This window comes from Parasteatoda tepidariorum, chromosome 3 (genome assembly GCF_982258835.1).
Source record: "Parasteatoda tepidariorum strain Cologne lab strain chromosome 3, Ptep-v5.0, whole genome shotgun sequence".
Classification (NCBI taxonomy): Eukaryota; Metazoa; Arthropoda; class Arachnida; order Araneae; family Theridiidae; genus Parasteatoda; species Parasteatoda tepidariorum.
The window spans coordinates 1,490,198-1,506,620 of NC_141757.1; the positions used below are offsets into that span (position 1 = coordinate 1,490,198).

The window sequence follows — 16,423 nt, forward strand, 5'->3', positions numbered from 1 at the left end:
AGTATTTAAAAAAGGTAATTATTTTCAAAAGTCAATTATTTAAAAATTTCTAAATATGAAAAAAAAAAAAAACTGAGAAGGGACATAATGTGTTTTCAGTCCTGATGACGGTTGCTGTGAAAGGAAGACAACAAAATGGTGAATGGATAAGTGGTCAGAATGAAAAGAAGAAACAATGACAGCAACAAAAAAAAAACAATCATTACAATAATAATAAAAGAAAAAAACGATGCTGCCTGCCATTCCCAATAGAGCGGTCACGCCGGAGGGTAAACAGGCGATAATAGCACATCATGTGGTGCATGATAATAACTACCCTCTCTCCTTCACCCTGCTCTTTTTGGAATTTTTTCCACTTTCTTCGATGGCTACCTGCTCCGGAGGCAAAGAAGAAGAAAAAAGAGAAGCAGATGAACTCTTTCAGATGAATGTACGCGGACGAAGCAGCATCAGAGCTGTTGTTGAACCTTTGGATGCTGGAAGTACCCTTTCAGGTTTATGTTCTGAGAGTGAAATTTTGGATCAGTGAGGATGCTTTACTTTCATAAGAATCACAAAATCAACTCAATCAGGTAAATTCATTCTGATGATTGTTTATTAAAATCTTAAATAACTCTTTATATAAAACACACCCTACCTATTACATGTTTCGTATTGTTCATTGTATTAGATCAGAATTATATGAAACTAGAAGATGATGGAGTACCCATAATGAGTTTTTTTAATGTGGTGTATTTACATTACATGTAAAAATATTTTCAATGAAGCAGGATGACTGCATTGATGAAGGGGTTCCCTTTTTATATCTACTGCACATTTAAAGTATGATTTTTTTTTTTTGGTGGGTTTAACTGATGAGTGTTCATTAGCTTCACTTATTTTACTCAAAGTTCTGTTCACTTTATCCTGGGAGTGAAGCTCGGGTATTTCTGTGGTGTCAGAACGAAATCTATAAGGCGAATAGCGATTTCGAATGAACTTACATGTATCGGAATCTTACATCAAAGGATTTAAAATATTTTCGTAATAAGATTGTCAGATTACAAAATGTGAAAACAGAAGCGGAGTTAAAAGCGTAATTAGAATGATTTTGTTTTATGGCGCGTTTTTAATGCAGTACTGAAGAGTGTGTCAGTTACTAAGGACTGGTCCGAAAATTTGTGTGCGTAAGGGAATAATATTATAATTTAAAGAAGTTTATAATGAATAAAGTTAATATTTAATTATATAATTTTTAAAAAAAGAGAGAAGGAAAAAACTGTCCGTTTTGCATAAATTTTTAGCCACGGATTTGCCTGAATTGGATTTGCAAATTGTACATTAACAAAGAAGATTTTAGTAAACTAGAGGGCTCCGCCCCCTGCTCGCTGACGCTCGCCAACCCCCGGAGAATTGCTTCGCAAAACCAAGAATGCTTTGATTTCATATATTTCAATATTAAACTGAATATTAACTGTTATCATCGAAAAGAATTAATTTTCTTAAATGCAGAATAAGCAGTGTGTCAATATCAATGTCACTTTTTTTCGTTGACTACAGTTCCTTCTATGTCCTATTTGTTCTCTAAATGAGCCAAAATTGTGAGAAATTAACATCAATGTGCAGATATAATCTTAATATGAAACTTGTTTAAAAAAAATGATAATCTCAATAATACAGACTTTGTCCCAAAGAAATGAATATATTTTTAACACATTTAATTCAATATATATGTATATATATATATATATATATATATATATATATATATATATATATATATATATATATATATATATATATATATATATATATATATATATATATATATATATATATATATATATATATATATATATATATATATATATATATATATATATATATATATATATATATATATATATGCTAACACTATAATATTTTTCAATAAGCAATATTGTTAAGAACAGGGTAATTTTTAAAAAAATATTTTTAGGCATTACTTGTAAATAAACAAATCGAATTAAGATTTAAAACCAGATTAAACTTACGAATTAACGTTTTAGAAAACAAATAATCAGATTAATCAATATATCAATACGAAATAAGTTGAGATGTTGAAAAACTGAAGAATGAAATTCTAACTATTTTGTGATTGGTTGCATCTCTGAAAAAGAAAATTCAGACTTGTAAATAACGGGTTAACTTGTAAATAACGGGTTAGATAAAATGTTAACGGGCCATTTCATCAATGTAAATTGATAGAAGAAAAAAAAAACCTCATTTAGCCAGATAAAATTAATTTAAAGCCATTCTTTGGCAATTTATCACGGTTCATTAGGTCTTTACACAAGCAAGTTGCTGACTTTTATTGTTTATAAAACAAATTTTATTAATAGGTTCATATTATAGCGCTTAAAATATTTTTCTTAAAATGAGCATTTCCTTCAAAAGTGTTGCATCAAAACGGAACAAACGAAAAACCAAATGGTTAAATATTTTACAATGGGAGGTCTGTACCTTAGAAAGGGTTAAAACCATCTTTTTTGCATATTTATTTATTAATTATATGAAAGTCATTTATTTGAGCTGCGGTCTTTTAAAGTAAAAAAGAAAACCACTCATCCAAGAAGTTATTTAGTTATAAGCGCAACAACAGAAAAGACTTAGGATAATACAATGAGTTGATCTCCAATGGTCACTAAAAAAATGTCCTATCACGAAGCGATTCTCAGTTTATCACATCTTTGTGTCTGATTTCATAGGACACATTTTTAAAAAATTATATTATCGTTTTACACGACATATTGTTGTAAATTTATTCAAGGAAAATGATAGTAGCATTTTATTAGCGAAAAATAAGCTTATAAAATACTACTCTCATTTTCCTTGCAATTAAAATGCAATGGACATTAACTTGCATTAATGTCCATTGCATTTTTTCTACTTTTCACGATATAAATTTATTTGTCTCATTTAAAAAAAAAGCAGCTGTGATAAATATGAGATCATACTTCGTAAGATAACAGCGTAAAATTATTTTTAAAAAACTAAATAAATAAATTTGGATTTTAAAATCCAACTTCAGTTATCAACATCATTTAACACGCGGTGTTAATTGCACAAGAAGTCATTGAAATGAATGCAATTCTTTAAAATACAGTTTTTGCAGTTATGTGGTTAAAAGTCCTGAATTTAATAATATGTAGTTAAATAAATTGTAACGACACTGATAAGAACATAATGAAATTATAAAAATTTTATGTCAATTTATCGCAATATAATTTTTTAAAAAAACTAATAAATGAAAAAAAAAACTGTAATCACCACTGTTATCTTTTTTTAGATCAAATATTTCGGTAGAATAATTCTAAAATTTAAAGAACATTCAAAACATTCAAATATTTAAGAACTAAAAACATAGCTAAAAAAGTATATTTTGACAACTATTTATTTTAAAAAATGTCAAATATTATATAGTAGCTAAAAAAATATAATAAATGAAAGAATTTTTTTGTATAGTTATATATTAGTATATTATACGTATATACTATTTGAAAAAAGAAAAAAAATATTTATTAAAAAAGTTCTTAAAAAATCTATCATTTAAATGTCAAGCATTATTTAATAATAAAAAACATAGTAAATAACATAACACTTTTTTATAAATAATCCATAAATTACAATCCTAAAATCAATAAACAGAAGAGAAAAAAAAATGTTTTAAAAAATAAAAGGAATTGGCGTGATTCTGAGGATTAAAGCAGTATATAGCAGTATATTCAAGTGTGCTAAAATATTTAAATTTGTTTTTCTTAGTGGGTCATCTTAAATGGCAAACGCCTGTAATGTTTACTTCTTCACTGTTAAAAGTTCCGGATCAAAATACGATAAAAAGTACCGGAGCACCAGTACTTTTTACCGTGGAATCCATCTTTACCAGAACATGTTACGGAACAAAAATTTTTATTAACCGTGATTTTTACAGAAATATTTAATAAGAATGATTCAGTGGTTTTGCGATAAATATTTAACGTAAAATGATACATAATGGTAATTATATTAATAATTAACTGCAAAACCGGATGTAACGTCATAGTAGTTACGATAGTATGAAACGGTAAAAATAGATTTTACGGCCAAAAGGATGATGCACCCAAGGTACCGAGACTTTATACCAGAATTTTGACTAGAATTTTTTTACAGTACGATATTCCAAGTTTCATCTCAAAGTGAATATTTTCCCATTTTTCCAATTATATTGATCGCAATCAAAAGCCATGAGACCAACTATTTTATGAAATCCTATAAACATTTTTTTTAACTTATCTTTTTTTCTAAAAAAGTAAAACTCAACATTTCGAAAACAATGGAATTGTATCGAACAGCATTTATACTATGTCTCTTATTAAAAAAGGTTAGAAATAAAGTTTTAAAAGTTTTTTGATATGTTTAAAAAATTTTATGATACTCTATTTTATAGCTACTGTTTTTTGTTTCACAACTTAATACTAAAAGGCTTTCCAGTTTCTAATTTTGACCTGACTGTAAAAAAAGTGTTTTTTTTTTTATTTAAAAAATAGTAGAAGGTATCCAATGGACATATTATGAAACGATTGTTCTATAACGATATCACGAATAAGAGGTATCTATGACTGCTGAAATTCTCTTTACTTTCTTATTTAACCTGGAAAAAAATATCAAGACTATCCCATTTGCATTAAATAAGAATTTTTCACAATCCCAAGAAACCATTCTTTATTTTTGACCGTTATTTCTCTTTCCTCATTTCGAAACTATTTTACATGCACACTTTCTTCTTCCTCGGGGCAAAGGTTATTTGGGGGCTTCGATTGTTATTTGAAGAAAGACAATGAAGGAACTATTCTAATAATAAGAATCGCCGAAATGTATCGCTGGCTACTTAACGATCAACCGGTCTGCATCTGTGAGAACGAGTTTTTCTTTGTCTAAGCTGCTCCTCAAAATATTCTGATAGGTCAAGGCTTCTTATCAACTCTGTCGAACTCATTTGTATGTTCGGAAAATCTCAAAAATAATGATAAGAAAGTGAAAAATAAGCCACCACATTGGCAATCGAAAAGCACATTTTTAAGTGCTTTTCCATTATAAATATTTTTATTTAAATTCTATTTCATCTCCTGGTGTTGCATTAATAAAGAAATATCCAATATTAAGTAAAATGTATTCCACTGTATCATAGGATTTCCACAGAATTGGGCATTTTTTTAACGATACCAATGATTTTTGAAGCCTAAGTTTATATCAGAGAAAATTTATATGCATATATATTTAAGTTACTTATGGATTTTGATAGTTTGAATAGCCTATAAAAATTAAATTCTGATGAATAATTTTACCCCACAAAGTTTACCTATTTTTCGTTCATTGTATTAGATCAGAATTATATGAAACTAGAAGAAACTAGTAGCCATAATGAGTTTTTTAATGTGGTGTTTTTACATTATACGTAAAAATATTTTCAATGGAGTTCCCTTTTTTTTATCTAAGTGTGAATTATTTTCTGGTGGGTTCACTTATTTTACTCAAAGTCACAAATATGACTGGGAGAGAACGAATGTACCGGAATCTTTCAAAAAGTCACATTACAAAATACAGAAGCGGAGTTTGTTTAGATAAACGAGTTTCATTTGCTAGTTACCAAGGATTGGCGAAAAGTAATAAGATTTTTCTGGATAATTTAATGAATAAGGTTGATATTTAACTATACAATTTTTGAAAAAAAGATGGAAACATGATTTGCCTGTTCTGCACAGATCTTTAGCCATGAACTTGCTCGAATTGGATTTGCACATAGTAAAAATATAAATTAACAAACACGTTTTTACTAAATGTATTAATAATAACATGCAACTAACTCAATGATTTTATATAGAATTTAATTACCTTAGTTGGGTATCCATTGTTTTTTTTATCAAATTTTGAAAAAGTTTGTCTTATTGCTTTTTGGATAGACAAACATCTATATATATATTTCTCTTACACGGCACCAAAAAAACGCCTCATTACAACTCCCCGAATGGCAACGTTAGAAAACCGACCAATGATTGCTGCGAAAAATGTCACATGGTATATGTCACATGAGGTGGCTCAACATATAGCGCTTTTAAAAACGGAAACAATAACCAGAGTGAGCATTATCAGGTTGTTCAATTCAGATTCATGCCCTAAAAACATGATAATATTTATTTTAAACTCAATTAGAAATTAATTAGGCTGGCCTTCTCCATGACTATAAATAAGTCACAAGGTCAGACTTTTGAGAAAATCAGTTTAGTATTGACTAAACAAGTTTTTAGTCATGGACAACTTTATGTTGGCTTGTCAAGAGTTAAGTCATTTGACAGCCTTTCAGTAATTGCTCCAAGATGCCAAATCTATAATTGTGTTTTCAAAGAAACTCTAAATGCTTAGTGTTAATTTCTTAGAGCTTTGCAGAAAAAAATGTTTTTTGGAAAAAAATTTAATTGAAACTTCTATTGGCAGTAGGCAAGGGGAACTGCCAAAATCAAAACTCCCCGATTAGAAATGCAGCATGGCGACCTCCACGTGGTATTTCTCCGGTAATGCTAACAGCCATGCATTTTAATTTATTGTATGTAAAACATCCTTATTTTGTTCTAAAATGTTATGTACTTTATCACAAATGTTAATTAATATAGAAATTGATTTCAATAATGCTGATTACCAAAAAATATTTCATTTGGCGATAAAAAAAATTTTTTGTGTTCTTGAAAATGAAAGACTTTTTGAGGTTTATTATCTCACAAGGAAAAGTTAGGGTTTAAAGTTCATATTTTTAAATAATAAATTTTTTTTCTAAAACTTTCAGGATTTCTAGTATTGACTAATTTATTATACACATTTAGTTGAATTTAGGTGAGTAACTGCAATATTTGATAATTTACTTTGCTAAAGCTAATGTTTTGATTTTTTCACCATGTACAATCTAAATAGCTAATATACTTTTTTAAAAGCCAATAAGAACATTGATAGAATTCTTCTACATAAGTACAATACTATGTCTTTGATGATAAAATACTACGTCTTTGATGATAATATACTATGTCTTTGTGCTAGAACATTGTGTTCATTGGCGAGCGAGCGCAGCGAGCCATGGTTCACGACGTGAACCACATAGGATTGCGTAGCATTTCTCGGGGGTTGGCGAGTGTTAGCGAGCAGGGGGCGGAGCCTCCTAGTATTCTTTTAATTATATACGTTTGATTAGAAATGGTATTTAAATAGAAGTTATTAGAAACATTAGAATTCCAAGCAATTAGTTTATTTATATCAAAATTTAAATCATTTCTTTTATCGTATAAATCAACAAAGCAGATATTTTCTTGTTTTATAATACCCAAATCCAAAAAATTATATTAAGAATTATCATCATGATTACGAAGCAAGATTAATTCCTGGGGGTAAATATTATATAATTAAATTGTATAATCTTGAAAATTAACGATAGGTAAATCATCAATAAATCTAAAAATAAACTTAATATTAAGAGTTTAATTTTTTCATTGTAAAGCAAAAATAATTTTGTAAACAATGTTTTTTGTTGTTGTAATTTTACGATATTTAAATTGTCATTTTTAAGAAAAGTTTATATTACATTCTTAATCCCATCGTTTCACGCTTTATTGTATAAAGACGAATTATTACAGCTGCTCTGTGTATGTCTGAAAGTTTCATTTAGCCCATTTTATATAAAAGTGTGTATCTTTGTTAGTCTTAATTCATAATCAGGCACAGTGTCTAAAATATTAATTTTAAAATCCTGTAATATGTTTGACATGAATTTAAGGTGGAGTTTTTTGACAAAGAAATTTGTGTAGATGAAATATCAATCTTGAATTCAGGCCAGTTAATTTTCAATCCGGAAGTAGCTTTTTATTGTCACATTCTATTTCCTTACAGACAATAGTGTACATATTGGTGTAGATTAGATAAGAATAGGTATGCAAGTGGATCCAGCAAAAATTTGAAAACTGAAAATAATTTTTAATCAAGAAAAAAGTGATTTTCTTACTGAATCTGAAAATGAAATTCAGGTGTTGGACGAAATTTCGGAAGCACTAGCTCTTTTTTTCATGTTTCAAAAAATACTTTGAGAAGTTTTAACTTCTGGTCCTGAAGTCTTAACTTAGTTTTTAACTTCAGGAGTGTTTAGATCATGCGATTTATCACACATATCAATAAAATGTAACGTTTTTAAAAGCTTAAGAAACCGGCATGAATTTACAAACACAAAAGATTTTTTTGCACACACCTTGCTAAACAATATAGCAATAAGCTTGCAACGTGTATCAATAATTTTGGTTATAAAATGCAATAATTGCAAAAAATTTAGTAAGCCTAGCTTAAATATTTACGGTGATGCGGATATCCTTATAAAAAAATTACCTGACAGTTTACCATAACTGCAGAGCTATCATTAAAATTAAAAGTTTTAGAATAATTTTCAATAAGTGACAAAAAAATCATTTTAAAATTTGAAAACAAATCTTTAAAAATGGTGCAAAATATGAGTATTTAAAGTAATCCTTTTATACTCCGCATGATCGGAAATCATTCAAATTGTTTTCCGGATTTTGTTCCGCATCGTATTTGGTAAACAACGAAAAAAGACTGATTTGAAATCTAGAAATATCTTACGATTATCTGGAAAATAAAAAAAAATTTTAGCAATTTTTTCAGTAGCTTTTAAACTTTTTCTAAGAAAGCTTTAAAAGATAAGAGGGTTTCTATGAATTTCAATTGGAACAAAATAACAAAATTTAATAACAAATGATAATACCCAAGAGTGATTGTATAAAGAAAGAAAACAAGTGAAATAAAAAATACTTTAATAGAGGATATGATTAATAATGAATTTTAGTTACTAATTTATTAGTCAATTAATATTTCTTTAGATTATAAATTATTTATTATTAGTTAGTAATTTATTATTCTGCTTCCCGTTTTTAATACATTTTAGTTAATAGTACAAAATATAATTTGTGTAAAACCCATACCCGTCATTCTTTCCTAATTTACAAGAACTAGAAACATTTTCAAGAATCGAAGTCTTTTAATATGTTACCAAATATAATTCAGTCCAAAATTTTCCGCAATTCAGTACAAAATTTTAAGTCCCGCAGTGGACTGATCGTTAAGACACGGTTCCCAGCAGATCACCGAAGTCAAGCATCACTGGCTACGGTCAGTGTGCGGGTGGGTGACCACTTGGATCAGTCTGCGTAGGGACCGAGGGTGTGCGGTATTGGTCCTCGTTAAACTGTGCTACCGTAAAGTGCTCGACTTCGCGCGCAGGTCGTCGGGCTACCGAAGCGGGGGTGCCATCCCTTCCGCAGAGGATCAAAATTGTGATGGCATGTCTTCGGATCATCCTCCGGGATGTTTCCCAGACCGTCGCCAATAGCCCATTGTGCAGCTCTAGTGCGAGGTAAAGTAACAACAACAACAAAATTTTTAAAAACGTTTCTTGCACATGCACAAGGATTACTCTAAATGTCTTGCCCTTTTTAACGAATTTCCTTCAAGTTCTGAAATAATATTTTTATTGCTAATTCAAATAAATTATTTAACTTTTTTTTTTAATATTTCGGCAGTTATAAAAAAATATTTTTTTTTAATAAAAATATCTATATCCTTCAAGAAACTATGTTTACGAAAGCTTGTGAAATAAGCTCTTGAATATAATAACCAAAATAATTGTTACGAGGTATATGTTTATTGCTAGATTTTTTGGCATGAGTGTGCTCAAAAACATTCGCTCGTCCCTCAAATCTCTAAACTAATTGATGAGAAATTGCCACGACAAAAGCACTTCTAAAATAATTCTCTAAATATTTCTTGAGAAATATGAAGAAAACAAATTTAGTATCCATAATTTTTGGATTTCTTGGAATTCCTTAATGGGTAATTTCTTCACGTTATTCAATTATTATTTCTTTAAACTAAGCGTGAGACCTGCACTGCATTTTAAGCGAACGTGTTTCATCAATGGTCTGAAGACTGTTTGAGTTTGTAAAAATTAATCAAATTCATCAACATAAAAGTGATGAAACAAAATAGCAAAATTAAATTGTTCACAGTATAAAATTCACTGTAAAAACGCTGAAATTCAGAGCTTCTAAGGATTATGTTTAACCGGTTTTGTTAAGAGATTTGAAGAGTATTTGACGTTGTGTTTCAAAGAAATCAATAACTAGCGGAAGTGTTGGAGTTCTTAGCATCAGAAAAAATTACTTTCAGATCTAAAATATGTTTCTATTTACTTAAAATTTCAGAGAATTCTTTCATTATTTCTCACCGGAAATTCTTTGATTATTTTAAGATTTTTATGTGTCACTAATCACTAACGATCACTAACTAACGATCACTAATGATGTCTGCCATTTTTTTCTGTACAATTTTAATCAACTGTTATCAATAAGTAGGGGAGAGTGGGGTCAATTATAACATTTTTTACTCAACTATTTTCAACTAACAAACAATCCAATATATTATTAGTATTAATTGACAGACGAGTAAAGTAGACTATCCTTTACTAGAAAAAAAATAAATACCTTATTTTAAATGTTATTATATTAGTTATTAACAATTTTTTACATTCGTGCAACTTCACATTCATTTTACATTCGTACAATTTCTCAATTTACAGTCGTGCACTTGTTACAATTGTCCCCACTTATGGGGTCAATTGTAACAGTTCATAAATTCAACTAAAACATAGTTAATTATGCATATTATCATAATTGTAATATATTTTTTATTGATCAAAATAATAGTAGTAAAGTAGTAAAGTAATAATAGTAGTAAATAATTTTAGGAGTAAAAATAATAATGAGCAGAGACCTAAAGGGATAAACTTTTAACTTTAAGGGGTTAAAAATTTTAATTTATGCTGTGAAAGGTGACAAATAAAAAAATGCACATGCAACATAACATAAATGATATAGGAAACTATTGGTGATTCTTGAAGAGTTAAGTAATGGTTTGTAAACATAAGATTATTTATTTTCAGCTGTTACAATCGTCCCTTTACTTAGTGTTACAATCGTCCCCAAGACGCCATTTCAACTTCATTTGTTAAAAACAATGCTAGTTAATTAACAAAACTAATTGTTTTTTAATTAAAATGTTAATTAAGGTGTCCACTTACATATTCGGTTAATAATTTTTATTTGTTTAAACAAAATTACTTTGTTGCAATATAATATTCTAATACCAAAAAAAGTACTTACGTAGCGTGAAAATATCTTTTGCGATGTAACTCTTTCGAAAGTACATAAAAATGGTTGTCAGCAGGGGTGTACATGTAGATTTATTAAATACACCTTGTGCACCACCTAGGAACCAAATCTAGAACCCAACACTCGAAATTTTTGCTCTGTTACAATCGTACCCTGTTACAATTGACCCCACTCTCCCCTACTTAACGAACATTAGTGTAGAAGCAGTTATCGACCTTCATTATAGTTATTTGTATTCAATTCCTACTATTTGCTCGCATTCTGTCTTGTTCAAATGTTCAATCGTTCGTAAATTGCTTTTTATTCATCCATCTCAACTTCAAATACATTTTTTTGAAACTTGTAGTGGATGATGTGAATACAGTTTTTTTTTCAACCGTTATAATTCATTCATTAAATAGGGATGAGCAAAGAATTTTCTGATGGATTAAGCGTTAATCATCTATATTATATAAAACGCTAATACGTAATGTATCAATAAAACCGATGATATTTCTTTTCTCGCGTTGGCAACAGTTTTCATTTTTAACTGTTAGGCTTCGGCGCGCAAGAGCTCGTTGTGAGCATCATATGGCTAATCTATATTATATAAAACACTAATACGTTTTAATTGATAGGCTTCGGTGCGCAAGAGCACGTAGTGAGCATCATATGTCTAATTGGGTGAATTCTCACCGAACTATCAAAAAAATTCTCACAAAATTATCTTCATCGTAGCCGATGCTTTACATCCGGCGTTCAGTACTATTTTATATTGTTTTACAACACATGGTTCTAGCCCTCTGGTGGGAAAGACTTTAAAACAAAACTTACAACAGTTACTTTTCTCAACAACTGAAATGTAGAATAGTGTGATTCAGAAAAATATGCGAACTGTTTGCAATTTCAAATTAATATTGAAATGCACCGGTTTAGAATTTTCTACAGTGAAAAGTTTTCGGAACTTCAGTGTTCAAAAAAGTATACAAAAGCTAGACGTTAAGAACGTATCCAATGAGCGAGCAAAGCGAGCATCGAATTGCGAAGCATTCCGAAAGGAACTGCGAAAGCAGTTCCGGGGTTGACGAGCACCAGCGAGCAGGGGGCGAAGCCTCCTAGTTGTTTTAAATTTTACAATAAGCGATTTCGTTTCTCACATATTTTAAAAATAACATCAGTAATAATTTCTAACTTATAGCTCTATTTGAACAAGAAAATAGTTTATAGCTCGCATTTTCAACCGCTCACTGTTTGCACGAGCTCGATTTTATTTCATCACTCTAATTAGAATATTGAGACTCAATGGAAGATATTTTCTAGGATGATAAAATGAAGGCTAAAAATAGAAAGCAAGTAACGTAAAAAATAAAAAAAATTTAATTAAATTCCTACTTAGATCAACGAAGAAAAATTTTATTTCTCTTACTTTTTGTCAAATAATTGCAATATAAAACTAGCCCATATAAAACTAAAATTAATTTATTACATATAATTAATAAATTAATATTTGAAGAAAAAAAACTGTCTTAGCATCGAGAGTCATAGACTACAAGTTTCAAAAAAATGTATTTGAATAAAAAAATGATGAAAAAAATGTGGATGAATAAAAAAATATTTTATGAAAGATTGAAACTTTGAGCAAAGATATTTGAGAGGAGAATGTTAAGTAGGAATTGAATAAGTAAATAAAATAAAAAAACATTTTTATGAGATGTCAAGCATAATAAACCTGAAAATAAGAAAGAAGGCTGTCAAAAATAGATTCAAATAACATAGAGAGAGGAATAATGTGACAATAATGATACAGTTTGATCAATAAAAAAAGGGGGGAAAGGAAAAGCATTGAATGATACCCCCCTCCAAGACAATAAGATGGGGACAATGGCTCTCTTGTTATGTCATGCATCGTTTCCGCCTGCCTTCTTCACGTGACTCAAGACAACATTGCAAACATATATATACACTCTCTTAAATGAACGATTTAATTCCCCTACTTAAAAAAGAGTGAAATTTTTTTTTTAAAACTCAAATTGAGTATGCTTGAGTGAAACACTTGCGTTAAATGGAGCTTGAGTGGCGGATATTTGGAGACAGACAATTAATATAAGTCAATTCCTACCAGCAAAGAAAACTTTTATTTTTTATTACTATTTTTTTCTCCCCTGTAACACTAAAATTAAATGAATTTAGTTTAATGAAAGAATTGTAAAAACTGTATTAACATCCAGTGCCATACACTACTAGTTTAAAATAAATGCATTTCAACTTGAATGAAAAATATTTTATGAACGGTTCAAAATTTGATCGATATATAAATATATATAGGGAGAATAGGAATTGAATAAAAAATTAAAAAGACTTTATGCTCGTGATTATGTCCAATATGTAAACGTTTGTTTTATAAGTATATATTAGCATTTATAAATAAAGTAATAACTAGAAAAGTTTAGATCCAAATAAAGGGAGAATGTAGAAGAATTATCAAATCCAGGAACTAAGATGGAGATAGTTTAGTACGATTAAACGTACCAATGAAGTCTTTTTAATTACTATTTGTACACCAATATGAAATGAAAAGTCATCTACAAAACTGTAAATAAAAAAAGTAAAATATTTGTTTCATTACAAAATGTTAAAGATCCCTGAAACATTGTGCTGACACAAAGCTTTCAAACTCTGAAAAGTATTATCTTGCAGTTATATTTTGTATATTGATGGTTAAATACAGATGAGATTACTTTTCTTCTTGACTCTCACAGTTGAGTTTTGAAACTTAAAAAATAAAAAAGAAACGTGTTTATTACCAAACTATAAAATTTAAAAGAAATAAATGCTGATGAATTATTTCTGTTACGCGTGCTAGAAACATTTTCCTTCTAATTTTATTTTAGATAGGCATTAAAAGATTCAATGAATAGTCTGAGAAGAATTATTTAACTCAAATGGGATTTAAATGACATTCATGTAAAATATGTAAAAAATTATAGAAAATAACTCTAGTAGAAATCAAATAAATGCATACAAAGGATGCAAATAGAAAATTATAAATATTTAATATCACTCAAATTTGAATTAAAACCATGCACTCGAATGATCTATCAAAAATGATTACTCAAGTTCGAGTTAAAACGATCCAATCAATAAAAGAGTTTGCTTGTATTGTTAAGAAATACTGGAGAGCTAGAAGCCTAATAGTCAATGGCTGGTTTAATAATAATAAACTTGAGTTATTTCAGTTGATACGAGTGAACTCCATTTTAGTATTATTACTAACCGTTAATACTTGATTGTCGTAATATTATTCTATGCCATTATTTCAATTTATTATTAACAGTTGATTTTATTTCCTTAGAATCAGTAAAAAAAAAAAAAATCTCTAGATCCCAATACGTGTCCGTAAAGGGATCATTTTGATCAGATAAGAGAGTGCGTTAAACAATGGAAAAAAACGGTCTGAACTCACTCCAGAATAATATCCTGACTAAATTTGGAAACAATGAAAAAAAATTTCCTTTCTTATTGTGTCATGACGTCATAAACTTTAACTGTTTAAAAAGTATGGGTGTATCTACTGGCCCCACCTTGATTATCAGTTTTAGAAAAACGCATTCTGTTTCTTGTATGCATAATTAAAAGTATTTTGTCTATCCTATTACACATACTGTTATAAAATTTTATTCTTTTTCTTTGAAAGACATTCTTTTTTTTCTCTTTAAAAAGTAAAGGAATGAGTGGAGGAACGCATTCAAATCAAATGATGAAAGAAGGAAGCAATGAGGGGAATTAATATGACACTGTCGATCTTGTTTTATAAATAGAACAATAAAAGTGACTTTTGCTTGTTTAATTTATTATTATTACTATTCTGTAAAATAATAGGATAAAATAATAAATATCATCGCTCACATTTCAGGGTAAAAGTGTTTGACTGACTTGTTTTGGGAAAAGGTTTAAAGATGCTTCCCAAATATAAATTTTAATTCTTAAAAAAATGCTGTTTTTTTATTTTAAAGTGATGGACCCTAAAATAAGAATAGAGATTGAAAAGAAAGCATCTTAAAAGCAAAGAAAAAGTTATTTTAGAATAATTTTAAAATGATGACCACCCTACATGAAATATTCTAAGAATTATTTGACAGCATACATGACGCAGAATAAAAAACGGAACACTCTGAACATCTCGGCTAATTCTCTGTTAGAACTCAAATGTTACGTTTTGTTACTTAAAATGACGTTCTCTAAAATAATGTAATTATTTGTATACTTTTTCAATTACTATAAACTCTAGAATTGCCCAAAGAAGTCATTTTAACTGCTTTTTTATTAACAAAAAATGCACAAATAATAATGCGTCATTTTTTTTTTTAAAGTGAAGTAAATTTTTTTATTGTTATTATTTACTAATAACTTGTTATATAACTGTAAATAATATAAGAAATATTAAAAATGAATGAAACAAATTTCTTTACACATTAGTTATTCTTTCACAATGCAATCATTTTGACTGTTTTTGGGCAATATTGGTATGCACTAAGTTTTAGTCTTTCTAGTGTCGAATAGAAAATTTTAAATAATAATTATTAAAAATTATTTTTTTATTTTTTTATGCATTGAATGGAAACAGTGAAAAAAATTTCGAGTATATCATCTAGCATAATAATTGTGTTCAATTCACTTAAAAAGTTCTCGAGATTCATTAAAGGCTTCGGACCTACTATAGGGATCCTATTTCTCACATTGCCCCCCCCCCAGAGTGTGGGAGGTCGGAATTTGTATTTGATTACGTTAACTTGAAATATCGTCCGCACTCATAAACTAACATATTTGAAGTCACCCCCCTTCAACCCTTAAGAGTGAATTTTAGAACATTGAGATCGGATCATTAAATCAAAAGTTATTCCGATCGGTCCGTTTATTATTTTTCGCACTGTAAATATTTTTCTTTCATTAAAGTTTTTAATGATTTTTGCGAACTTCATTATTTTCACTTTTTTATTACTTTTCTTCCCAGTTATTTATGTTGACCCGCAATAAACGGTTCGATCTTCTGTTAAATAATTGTGCAAAATCAAAAGTGTCAAGCAATTTTTTTTCTTTCAATTCGTTCACACTACATTTTGTTCAACCGTTCAAAAAATAATTTTTATTCAACCACTCAAAAACTTGTAGTAGCGTAT

The 16,423-nt window shown here is 28.7% G+C and overlaps 1 protein-coding gene across 3 annotated transcripts in view; it reads left to right on the forward strand.

Annotated features, from left to right (window-relative positions):
- Positions 1-363: 363 nt before the first annotated feature.
- Positions 364-16,423, forward strand: part of LOC107453636 (proton-coupled folate transporter) — a 37,692-nt gene continuing 21,632 nt past the window's right edge. For 2 of the 3 annotated variants that reach the window (XR_015432313.1, XM_087158563.1), the window contains exon 1: positions 364-572. The gene's annotated coding sequence lies outside the window, so the exon portion shown is untranslated. The remainder of the gene's footprint in view (positions 573-16,423) is intronic. The other variant, XM_087158564.1, reaches the window with a different exon arrangement.